General features: G+C 39.6%; 1 long non-coding RNA gene across 1 annotated transcript in view; it reads left to right on the top strand.

The window, feature by feature from the left end:
- The first annotated feature begins 2,956 nt into the window (after positions 1-2,956).
- LOC149128699 (uncharacterized) overlaps positions 2,957-12,987 on the top strand; it is a 76,484-nt gene continuing 66,453 nt past the window's right edge. The window contains exon 1 of the long non-coding RNA XR_016236616.1: positions 2,957-3,089. This is a non-coding gene — a long non-coding RNA (uncharacterized LOC149128699). The remainder of the gene's footprint in view (positions 3,090-12,987) is intronic.

Raw genomic sequence — 12,987 nt, 5'->3', positions numbered from 1 at the left:
AAAAGGGGCATAGGAGGGGGTTCTGTGCTTATCCTCACAGAACTGAATAGCACACAGAACACCAAGGGGCCTACTTGCTGAAATCAAGGGGGAACCTCGCCAAGTCCATCACACTGTCTCTCTCTTGGCCACATTGGGCACGATGTTGCTGTGGATTCATTCTGAGAGGAGAAGTGTGGTGGGGGCAAGAGGCGCAGAGTCACGACACAGACACTGGGAGTCAGGTGAAAGTGGGCTAGAGGTGAGCAGCCCACAGACTCATTTATTTCAGTAGGTGCAGCAGCTTATATAGCACAGGCAACCAATCCAGTCAAGGGGCAGTTTATGCTGTAACCAATCACTGCCTGTTGCCAGGCAGGCTCCTTTGTCAGATGGGTTCCGAAGCCATTTCCTGAATGCCATCATGCCATCGTGGTACAGCCTTCTTATTCCACCACACTTCATGATCTAAAAAGACACATCGTATGATTTCAATCTCTTTAAATTTACTGAGACTTGATTTGTGGCCTAATGTATAGTCTATTCTAGAAAATACCCCAAGTGCTGATGAGAAGACTGTGTATTCTGTTGCTGTTGATTGAAATGTTCTGTAAATATCTGTTGACTCCATTTTCCCAAGAAAATATTTCAACGTTGTATCTATTTTTTTTAACTTTGTGTCTGAATGATCTGTCCATTGATGAGAGTGTGATGTTGTAGTCAACTACTATTGTACTACTATTGTATTGGAGTCTACCTCTCCTTTTAGGTCTGATAGTATTTGCTTTATGTATTTGGATTATCTTATGTTGGGTACATACATATTTATGATACACCATCTTGCTAAATTAAAACTTTTGTCACAATATTATGTTCTTCTTTGTCTCTTTTTGTAGTTTTTTTATTTAAAGTCTATTTATCTGATAAAAGAATAGTTACTTCTGCACAATTTTTTCTTTCCTTTTGCCTGCTGTCTTTTTTCTAGCCCTTCACTTTCTCTGTGTGTGTATCTTTATTTGTGAAGTGAGTTTCTTGTGGGCAGTGTATAGTGGTTTTTTTTGTTTGTTTGTTTAATCCATTCAGCCAACCTAACTCTTGTCAACCTAACACTTGTCATTTTGTTGATTGGATACTGATATTACCTACTCTGTAAGTGAATTTGGCAGTGTCCTGTGTTATCATGATGTTTACTTCTTTTTTTTTTTTTTGACAGGCAGAGTGGACAGTGAGAGAGAGAGACAGAGAGAAAGGTCTTCCTTTTGCCGTTGGTTCACCCTCCAATGGCCGCCGCGGCCAGCATGCTGTGGCCAGCGCACCGCACTGATCCAATGGCAGGAGCTAGGTACTTATCCTGGTCTCCCATGGGATACAGGGCCCAAGTACTTGGGCCATCCTCCACTGTACTCCCTGGCCACAGCAGAGAGCTGGCCTGGAAGAGGGGCAACCAGGACAGAATCCGGTGCCCCGACAGGGACTAGAAGCCGGTGTGCCGGTGCTGCAAGGCGGAGGATTAGCCTATTGAGCTGCGGCGCCAGCCCGATGTTTACTTCTAATATAGGTCTCCCTTCAGAATTTCTTATAAGGCTGATCCTGTGTTGGTAAATTCTATTAGTTTTGCTTATCTAGAAAATACCTTATTTCTTCACTTCTAAGGGAAAGCTTCTCTAGATATAATATTTGTGGGTGGAAATTTTTTTCTATTAAGACTTTGAGTATATTATCCTACTCTCTTGGCCAATAGGATTTCTGCAAAGAAGTCTGATGTAAGAATAATTAGTTTTCCTTTATATGTAACTTGACACTTTGCTCTTACTGTTTTAGTATTCTCCCTGTCCTTAACTTTTGACAGTTTGACTACAGTATGCCTTGGAAAAGACCTTTTTTGGTTGAGTCTGCTTGGGTCCTTTGAGCTTCTACCTGGATACCCATGTCTCTTTCAAGACCTGGTAAGTTTTCAACTGTTATTTCATCTAGCAGATTCTCAATGCCTTTTTCCTTCTACTCTCCTTTAGGGATACCTATAATATGATTATTTGGTTGTTTAATGGTATCCCAAATTTCATGTATACTTTTTTCATTCTTTTTAATTATTTCCTTTTTATTTTGGTTGGAATTGGTTATTTCAAAAGTCTTTGCCTTGAGATCAGAAATTATTTCCTCCATTTGGTCTTCTCTGCTGTTCTAGCTGTCAATTGTTACTTTTTTGTTTCATCAAAGATTTCATCTCCAAAATTTTTATTTGGTGGTTCTTAATGATTTGTTTCTCCTTAACAATATTTTCATTCCTGTTATTGATTTCCTCATTTCTTTAATCTATTTGTATTCTTTTGCATCACATTGAGTTTCCTTACAGTCACTATTTTGAAATTGATTTCTCCAATTTCATAGATTTCCTACAGATCAGGATCTAATTCTGGACAACTGCTATGTTATTGTGGAGCTGTCATGCTACCTTGCTTCTTCATGTTTCCTGTGTCTCTATGTGGATGTTTGGATATCTAGTATAATAGTCCCTTCCTTATAGACTAAGTTTTCTTGGAAAAGAGTTTATGGTTTAGATGGTATGCAGGATATCACTTGGCTTGTTTCTTTGTCTTTCTGTGTGATGTGGATAGGCTCGTCCTCAGTTCCTGCTAGGAAAGTGCAGCTGGTGGTATGCCTTAGAACACCATCAATCCTAGTCCTGGGACAGGGTGATGTGAACTGGACCCTACTCCAGTCCCACAGGGTTATTATAAGGGACACAGGAGTGCAGGTTGTCTGGTGTGTAACAAATCTTCCCAGGCAGATGAATCAATTAATTTACAAGCTTTTATTGGGATTCTGCTCCCGGGCGAGGTTTCCCATCCCAGCAGAGTGGGGGGCAGGGAAGTCACGCGTCAGAGGTTGGGAGGGCTCCTTTTATAGATACAGGGTGTCGGGGTTAAAGGTTGACGCAGGTCTGATCCTAATTGGTTGACCTTTAGGCACCTGTGGGGACCTTGACAAGGACTTTTCTTCCCCGGAAGTGTGGGTAGGGACTCTCCATTCCCGGAAGTATAGGCCTTCTCTCCTTACAGATCCCAAAGCTACCAAGGAGATTTTGCCCTGGTAGGCATGAGTCCAGAGAGGTAGGTTCTCCCTAAGTTTACCAGGTATAATCTAATGGAATTGAAGAACTTAGAACTGATTGTTAGAGTCCTGATGTTGCAGGTTACAGTGCGGTCATTACCTAGCTCTCCCAGGATGGGAGCAGATTGTTTATGGGTTTCTGCTGGTGCTAGTTCCCAGAAGCTAAGGGGAATACCCCTGGCTCACATAGAGCAAGTAAGTGTGTGGCTCTGGGGCTGATGCCCCAAAACTCCCACAGTTGCAGGATGCAGCGGGTCTGACCTCTGCCACACAAATTGCCCTAACTCTGCAACACTGCTACCAGAAGTGATTACTCAGAAATTAGCTGTGTGATTTTTCACAGCGGATCACAGTACTCTGCAGGGGTGGTGGAGCCGGGGCGGGGGTCGGGGGAGACAATGTGGCTTCACTTCTCAGAGCCAAGAAGCTGCTCAGACCCCAGACAGAAGTGACAGTCATTGGGTGACTGTGGAATTCTCCTTCAGCTTACATTGTGAGTGGTAGGACATGTGGTAACTTCTTCCTACCTTGGATTTAGTCAGATGGTGACTTCCACCCAGCTGGTTGTGCCATGTGGCTGGTCTCAGCCATGTCTTTGTTCTCTTTCCTCACAGTGTTCCTTTTGTTACATCTACTTGGAAAGTTTCTATCTGGAAATGTGGTTCTTTGTTTATTTGTTTGTTTCATTTCATATCCTAAGGTGACTGTAGTCATTGTGGCTTCAACCTATTCAGCCATCTTGCGTGATTCCTCCTCATCCTTTTTGATATGAGCTTTATATTAACTGGGATCAAGTTGATTGATTACAGTGGCTGAATGAAGTGATAAACAGACATACATGCTTTAGAATTGCAAGACAGGGCAGAGAGTGACATAGGTGCTGGAAGGAGTACCACTCTGAATGCCAGTCAAGATCAGTAAAAATCTATGAGAATAATTTCAAGAAATAAAAGTCCATAATTAGCCAAGATTTGCAGAAAAACAGGAAGGTCCATAACAATAAAAATAGTAAAAAAATTGTGTTTGGTGCTTTGAGTATTTCTGTAAAGACAAAAGAAATATTCTCTGGGTAGAGCAGTTAGGAGGTTTGAGGGCTGTGGCTAGAGAGTGGCTTACTTGATGCTGTGAGCTCTTTTTTACTTTCTGGAACTTTTACTATATTTGTTTTCTTGATTTTCAAATAATTGAAACATGAAATAAAAGGCCTGTGTTAGGTATGTTCATTGTCTGCTTGTTCACTCTCCATTTCTTATGTAAGAGCAGATCTTGGCCATAATATGTGAGCAGGAGTTGTATTTCCAGGTTTCTGTACTCTGACGTAGGGAGCATACCCTCCCCTCTACCTGTACCCCTTCCTGCTAGCTGCAATGTGAATTACTTGCACTTTCTGTGTCGATGCTTGAGGGATGGTGGAGCAAAAGACAAAAGGAGCCTGGCCTGCTCTTAAGTTCACAGAGCGGCGCTTTCAAACCAACTAGACTTTGATGTAACAGCAGGAAATGTACTCTGATTTCATCTTCTATTCCATCAGGTATATGTCATGTTGACAAAAGTAGATTTTAACTAAAAGATGACTGCTTTTGATTTTTGTACCAAAAATGAATTCCCTTTCTTATTTTCATTTTATAAGGTAGATAAGACAGAAGAAATAAGAGGTGTCGAAAAATAATGGCAAGGGATATGTTATAAGGGAACTTGGTTGCCAAGAGATGACATGATACAGTAGTCCCATTTTCAAACTACCAGTATGAGATCACCGAATGAAGGTTTGGGAGGAGATGCTAGCAGTCTACATCCTAGAACTTAACTGAGCTGATGGTAGCACACTCCATTGCACTAACTAGCAAAGCAAAAACTCTAGTCAACATAGACTCAGGGTAAATTGATAATGGCTGGCAAAAAAAAAAAAAAAAAAAAAAAAAAAAAAGATTTGATGGATAAAGGGCCTGTGCTGTTATTCTTGAGGGAGAAAGTTTTATTCAAATCATGAATGCATTTAAAAGTTAGAGTTACTGAAAATTGTCAAAAGGTATGAGAAAGTGGTTGAACTTTTTAAAAAAATCTTTAATATTTCAAAGGATAAAATTAATTTTATAAATCTTAGATTTTAAGCAGGTGGTATTTATATTTTTTGGTTTAATAAAAGAAAGGTTTTTAGGGAAAAAATGGGACACTAAGGAAAATCACGTCCACATAGAGGCACAGCTTGAGGTAGTTATGAATATTTTAATAATAAATGAGTTGGGTACACTGCAGCCCAGTGCCAATTTTTGTTCCATTTCTATCAAATATAATGGATTTCTTACCTAGATGGGCTGAATAAATGTTTGTGAGAGGGTGCTGGTGTCTGTGTCAGATGGAGCTGGTCACTGGCCCAGGTATGTCATGAGAAAAACATGTACATTAATCGCATGGCTGGCACAAAATATTAGTTAACAGTGAAATAGTTAAAATGACCTAGATCTGGAGTGATACATGAATCCAACAAGATGCCATTTAATAGGCAAAGATGTTAAGTCAGGAAATTTGGACCAATATTTCGATTTCCCAAATATGAGATAGGGCTTAAGATTCATAGATTCAAAAGATAGCAAATTCAGATGACTGGAAAATTAGGCTCATAGTTTGTTTTTTTTCCTCTGTGAGTACCTCAAATCAAATATAACCTGTCTACATTAAGTGGAGTGCCTTGTACTATCTGAAGGAAAAGAAATAATTGTTTCACTGTATTTTCTGTTTATCATTCATCACGTGCAACACACTCAGCCATCACTCACTGTCATTCATTAAATCAATTAACATTGATTGCATATCTACTAAGTCAGATAAATGATGTATCCAAAGTCACATGATAAACATTGCCCTATGCCTACATTAAGTTTCTATTCAGTCCATTATGTGGACCATGTATAAAATACAGTGTTCAGTTCTGGATATAAGTTTGAGGAAATTAACAGGAAAGTGAAATCTGACCACAGTTTAGTGATAAGATTGGTCTGGAGCAAACTCAGTGAGAGAGGAAAAAATTGAAGTAAGTAGAAATGGGAGGAATTTAAGAGCATATTATCACTTTCTGCAAATATCCTTAGAGTTCTTCTCATAACAATATGCACATACTTCAAAAAAGCTCATGAAAAATGGAGTTAAAAGTTACTTTTATTTTGGTGCAACAATTTGAAATTCATGTGTGGGTTTGGTTACAGTGTGCATTTTCCATGTATTTTTTGAAGACCATGAAAGAAAGAATGAAGGGATTAGTTACATCTAGTTGAGAGAGGAGGAAACTAGGAATGAATTAGTTGAGGATGTATTTCTTTTTTTTTTTTTTTTTTTTTTTTTTTGACAGGCAGAGTGGACAGTGAGAGAGAGAGACAGAGAGAGAAAGGTCTTCCTTTGCCGTTGGTTCACCCTCCAATGGCCGCCGCTGCAGCCGGCGCACCGCGCTGATCCTGGCAGGAGCCAGGAGCCAGGTGCTTTTCCTGGTCTCCCATGGGGTGCAGGGCCCAAGCACCTGGGCCATCCTCCACTGCACTCCCTGGCCATAGCAGAGAGCTGGCCTGGAAGAGGGGCAACCGGGACAGAATCCGGCGCCCCAACCGGGACTAGAACCCGGTGTGCCGGCGCCGCAAGGTGGAGGATTAGCCTATTGAGCCACGGCGCCGGCTGAGGATGTATTTCTTAATGTGAGTCTTGAACATTAAATAAAAATTCATGTGGAACATAAAGTAAAAAGGACATTTTCCCTTTTATATTGTGCATGCAAATCCTCAAAGCCACACAGCAGAAAGGTCTTTGGTATAAGCATGTGTTTTTGAGTGTGTGCAGTACAGAGAATGAGAATGTAGGGTGAGGTAAAGAGGAGTTGCAGGCGATGAATCTGAAGAAAAAGTCTTAGGTCAGATCACGGAGGTCTTTTTTGACACAGAGCTTAAATCCTATTTGCAGGCACTGGGAAGTGGGTGGGCATCAAAGTAGTATAAGCAAGGAAGTGACATGCTGAGGTTTATGTTTTAGAAAGACCACACTGGTGGCAGTGAGGAGGAAGGATTAGGGTGGGGCACAGGTCCTGACTGGAAGGGAAGGAGGAGTTTCTCACATGGACTTACACCAAGACTGTACTTTTAAGGTTGAGCTTCTCTCAGAGAACCTGAAATAAGTGAGCTTTTCAGTTGTTCTTTTACACTGAATTAAGTGGAGGGACAAAAAGTCTCTTCATTTGGGTCACTTCTGTATGCAGAGTGCAGGGTAGACGGTTTTCTCTCAGTGTCTACGATGTGTTTGAGCATTTCAGACATTCTTTTGTCGAATATTTATTAAATATCTGTCATGGGGCAGCTATATTCTTGGTCCTGGTGCTAATATTAGCAGTGAATACACAGTTTTCTGGGGGATAGATAGACAAGAAACAAATGAAAGGTAATTTCTGACACTTTTAAGTGCTGGGAAGTTTCTTACTCTAGGTAATGTGAGTGATGACAACTTGGGCAGAGGTAGATTTGTTAGGCAGGGTGGTTAGACATAGTACCTCTGAGGAGAACTGATTTGAGGCAGTAGGAAGAATAGTCAGCTTTATAACAGAGGGAGGAGACTCAAAGCAGAAAGAATCAAACTCTTAAAGGACAGGAGGATGTATTTTTCTCATATTCAAGGAACAGAAATGTCAGTGTGGCATGAAGACAGTGGCGAGAGGAGGGTGGTACTAGATGAGGTCAAGAATGAGAAAAATGCTATGGATAATGCAATTTTATGGGCCCCAGTGTAAAGAAGTTTCTCTGGTTCTTTTAATGAGATATGAGTTGGGGGGAGGCAAGAGGAGGAACAGGGAAAGCAGATGGGGTTTCTCCCAGATTTCCAGATGCTAAAGTACCTCTGTGGGGCCGGCACCGTGGCTCACTTGGTTAATCCTCTGCCTGCAGCGCCAGCATCCCATATTGGCGCGGGGTTCTAGTCCCGGCTGCTCCTCTTCCAGTACAGCTCTCTGCTGTGGCCAGGGAGGGCAGTGGAGGATGCCCAGGTGCTTGGGTCCCTGCATCTGCATGGGAAACCAGGAGGAGGCACCTGGCTCCTGGCTTCAGATTGGCGCAGCACCGGCCTTGGTGGCCATTTGGGGGGTAAACCAACGGAAGGAAGACCTTTCTCTCTGTCTCTCTCTCTCACCATCTAACTCTATCTGTCAAATAAAAAAAAAAAGTACCTCTGTGTCCATGATGGCAGTGGTATTGGATTCTGGAGGTTGAGCCAACAGGGCTTTATAATGGATTGAATGGAGGTGGGAGGCGAGGTCGAAAAGAAAGCAAGAGGGGCTGGGGCTGGTGTTGTGGCACTTGAAGTTAAGCCACTACCTGTGATGCTGGCATCCTTTATTAGAGCACTGGTTCAAGTCCAGGATTCTCTGCTTCTGGTCCAGCTCCCTGCTAATGTTCCTGGAAAAGCAGCAGACAGTGGCCCATGCACCTATGATACTGCTTGCCACATGGGAGATGTGGATGGACTTCCAGGCTCTAGAATTTGGCTTGGCCCAGTCCTGTTGGTTGCAGCCACTTGAGGAATGAACCAGCAGGTGGAAGATATATCTCTCTGTCTCTCACTCTGTCACTCTGCCTTTCAAATAAATAAAAATGGATCTTAAAAAAAAGGCAAGAAAGAGAGCTTGCTTCTGTGCTTGGTAAATGTGACACGTTTTGAAATGTGAGAACCTATGCAGGAAAATAAGTGGATGAGAAAATCAAGAGTTCTATTTTATTTCTGTTAGCTTTGTGATGGTTGTTAGACAAGAAGTAAAGATGTGAAGGGGGTGGTTTGATAGATGAATTTAGAGCTTAGTGGTGAGTTCAAGGCTGGAGACAGGAATTCATGAGTTACTTGTATTAACATCATGATCATTTAATAGCTACTCACAAGTTGTTTGCTTGGTCAGGAGATGATGCTCTCTACTAACCCACTTCATCTGCATGATTGCTGGCTTTTGAAAGATACTCAATAATCACTCACTTATTGCCTTTAACGATACTAGAGTACTTCAGAGTACTGAAGATAAGTGCATGATTTCCAAGTATTTTGGCTGCTCCCTACCAAAAATGTATTTTTCGTCTGTAGGTTTAAATTTCTGGGAATTGTCTCCATTCTTTGTTTAGTGAATATGCCTTTCTAGGTGCTGGGAGTTTAGATGAGTGACTCCCCATCTCCTTCTATATTTAGAACTCTTTGGCTTCTAAAACGAATTCAAGCTTTGGATCTGTAGTCTTGCTAGATAGTTTTAAAGGTATTTCTAACTCTGAAATTTGAAGCCATATAAAAATTGCTCTTTATAACAAAATACTCAGTATTCATACCTAATCTACATCACAATGGTAGTTAGCATTCCAAAACTACAGTGACTTGAAGTTGCATCTTGATGTTAGTGTTCAATTCTTTCAAACCATCTGGCCCTAGAAATTTTGATTTCTGCCTCAATCAAGTAATAATCGATAGTTAAAAATACCATTTAATATTTGTTATATAATCTGTAGTTTGCAATTGTGGGAATAAAATCACAAATGTTTTAAATTAGCCTTCCCAAATTAAGCTTTTTCTTGAACACCTATTCAAATCATCTATTAATTCTGAGAAAGATTCCAGGTGCCAACTTCTACTAATTTTTCTTATCATTGACACTTTTTATAAAGACAGACTAATCAGATACACCTGAGTCCTCTTTCCCTTTTCTATTTTCAAATCTTTTTTCCTTTTCACAGATGCTTTTGAAATTCAAGCAATTGAAGAGCTTTCACGATTTGGAAGGGACAAGAGTCTGGTCATGATAGTACCACAGGTCCTGAGGGAAGGTATAAACATTGGCCTTAATTGCCTTAATTGCATTTCTATTATGGGGCCTTTTTTCATAGCTCTGCCAACAAAATTCCAGCTGAGGTTTGTACTTGAAATAGCATTGTATAGGCTCTCATTGACTGGGATGAGAAATACAGTTTTTAAATGCATTCCATTATTAACCCAAGAAAGGAATTAAGACATCTTTTCACATTATTTAGTCATGAGTATTAGGATGAAAGTTATGAATTCTGTAGTTAGGATAACAGTCTAGCTTTAAAAATGTCACAGGTACATTAGACACCAATGTTTAGTTCATTTGTTTATGTTAATTATATCACATCCACTTTTCAATGTGTAATACACAACTTTTACATCTATAAAAATTTTGATTTGTTGAGTATGTTGTAGTTGAGTGATATCTATAGATTTCATTATTTATATTATAAAAAAGCCTTATAAACAGATGAACTCTTTGTTCCTACTGATCTTTTAAACAGATTTATGGCTTTCAAATATAGCTCGAGGTTAAAATTTTAATATCAGTTTAATGTATATTTTAAATACTACTTCAACGTGAAAACTTTTAACTCCTGCATTATCCTCTTGTCCATCAGACCTTATTAGTGTACAGTAATGATCTGCATGTGCATCAGATGTTATGCTTTAGAGGGAGTACCCCTCATCTGTGGCTTCACTTTCAGCAGGTTGTTACCCACAGTGACCCCCAGCTAAAAATATTACTTGGAACATTCCAGAAATAATTGATAAGGATTTAATAACTTTTATTACACTATAGCATTTTACTTGTCTTATTGTTGTAAATTTCACAATGTGCCTAATTTATAAATTAAACTTTATCATAGCTATATATATATGTGTGTGTGTGTGTGTGTGTGTGTGTGTGTGTGTTTGTGTATGTGTATGTATACACATACACACCAAAATGATAGTACATGTAGGGTTTGGTACCAAGGATTTAGACATCCTTGGGAGTCTTGGAATATATCTCTTGCAGGAAAGGAAGGCTAACTATATTAAAGTTAAAAAAATTTAAAAGTTCATTTCACAGATAGGACTGTTAAGACTGAAGTTAGCTTCTCTCTGAAATAGTTTTTAACCATACTGCTGTCAATCTTATAGAGAATGATAATTTCAGTATCACCTGCCTTGGTAGTAACAGACAAATCTGCACAAACTAATGAATTATGAACATATATATTCAACCCCAAATCCCCATGAAATGAGCATTCATTCAATATGAACATAAAGAGTAAGAAATAGTCTAAAGGGATATGAACTGTTGGGTGGAAAGCTGAGGATGTTTCTAACTGAATTTTGACCTCCTTGACTGATGCCTTCTCTATGTTAGCCAAAATTCCTACTCACCATTTATGCTTTTTTGTTCAGTTGTAGTAGTGTGCCCTTCACAAAGAAGGCATGGTTAGGAAATTGTTTAAATACAGATTACAGGGAAGGCAATGGGAAGAAAACATGGTTTTAATAATATGACTTAGAAAGGAAGATAGGTTTTATGACTTCTGAGCATTGGGGAAAATTGTTTCTATTGTTCTTAGCCTCACTACTGTCTACAAATAAAAAAAAAGCCAAAAGAAGCTTGGAAAGAGATTCATAGCAGTGTAACTCAGAGCTGGGCAGCAGCTATGCACCCAGAACAGGAGAAGTATCTCTGTAGCATTGTTTTGTCCAGTGCACATCTGAAGTTCTAGCAGGTGCAGAGGGATGTGTGGTATGTTCTGGAACTGTGGATGGATATGATAGTAGAATGTAGTCATTGAAGACTCTGTTCTTAAAGTCTTTGCAGAACACAGGACTGAGGTGTGTTTGATGTAGAAAAATGACATTACATGTCAGATTGCTCCGAGAGGATGGGTGTATCTCACCTGTCAATTGCAGATCTTGTTTCCTTGCTAAGAAAGAATATATTCTGTAAACAGCCCCTCATTATTATGTGCTCTTGCCAAGGTGTATTTATTCCTGATGGTGACATATGTCACAGTGGTCTAGGAAAAAATGTGAAGCAGATATTGTTATTGAGGACCCAACCATCTATTAAGATACCTCTCTTCCTTCTTCCTTTAATCCTCCTCTCAAACTTGTTCTCAACCATGGGGTCCTACCCTATGGCAGCTTAAAGTGTAAAAACTAGACAATTCACAAATTTTTAACTTTATTAGGATATTTACATTTTATTACAAAGCAACAATTTTGTACCAAGATAATGAAACTCCAGCACTGCAATTTTTTTTTCTTTTTTTTTTAACTTTTATTTAATGAATATAAATTTCCAAAGTACGATTTATGGATTACAATGGCTTCCCCCACATACCGTCCCTCCCACCCACTACCCTCCCCTTTCCCACTCCCTCTCCCCTTCCATTCACATCAAGATTCATTTTCAATTATCTTAATATACAGAAGATCAGCTTAGTATACATTAAGTAAGGATTTCAAGTTTGCTCTCACACAGAAACATAAAGTGAAAAATAATAGATGATTTTTTTTTAATGATGATGAAATCAGATCAGACCTATTGTCATGTTTAATCCCAGTGAGAGTCAAGTTGGGAGTTGATAATTTTTTTTTTTCAGAGGATCAGTTTAGTATACATTAAGTAAAGATTTCGACAGTTTGCACCCCCATAAAAACACAAAGTGAAATATATTGTTTGAGTACTCGTTATAGCATTAAATCTCAATACACAGCAATTTTTAAAATTAATGAGCTAATGTGACTTTTTTGAGAACTCTGACTCCTTAAAATTATGTCACCTTCAAAAATAAAACAAACAAGGGTTGTGTTATGGCAGTATGGGTTAAGGTGCCACCTGCAATGCTGGCATCTTTTATGGGCACATGTTCCTGTTCTGGCTGCTCCACTTCCAACCCAGCTCCCTACTAATGTACCTGGGAAAGCAACAGAAAATGACACAAGTGCTAGGGCCCCTGCTATCCACATGGGAGGCCTGAATGAAGCTCCTGGATCCTGACTTCAGCTTGGGTTACAACCATATGGGGAGTAAACTGGCAGGTGGAAGATTTCCTTGTCTGTGTCTCTGTTTCCATCTCT

This window comes from Oryctolagus cuniculus, chromosome 1 (assembly GCF_051225735.1).
Source record: "Oryctolagus cuniculus isolate XC-2025 breed Fujian yellow rabbit chromosome 1, ASM5122573v1, whole genome shotgun sequence".
Lineage (NCBI taxonomy): Eukaryota > Metazoa > Chordata > Mammalia > Lagomorpha > Leporidae > Oryctolagus > Oryctolagus cuniculus.
This window is presented reverse-complemented; position numbering and strand designations above follow the sequence as displayed.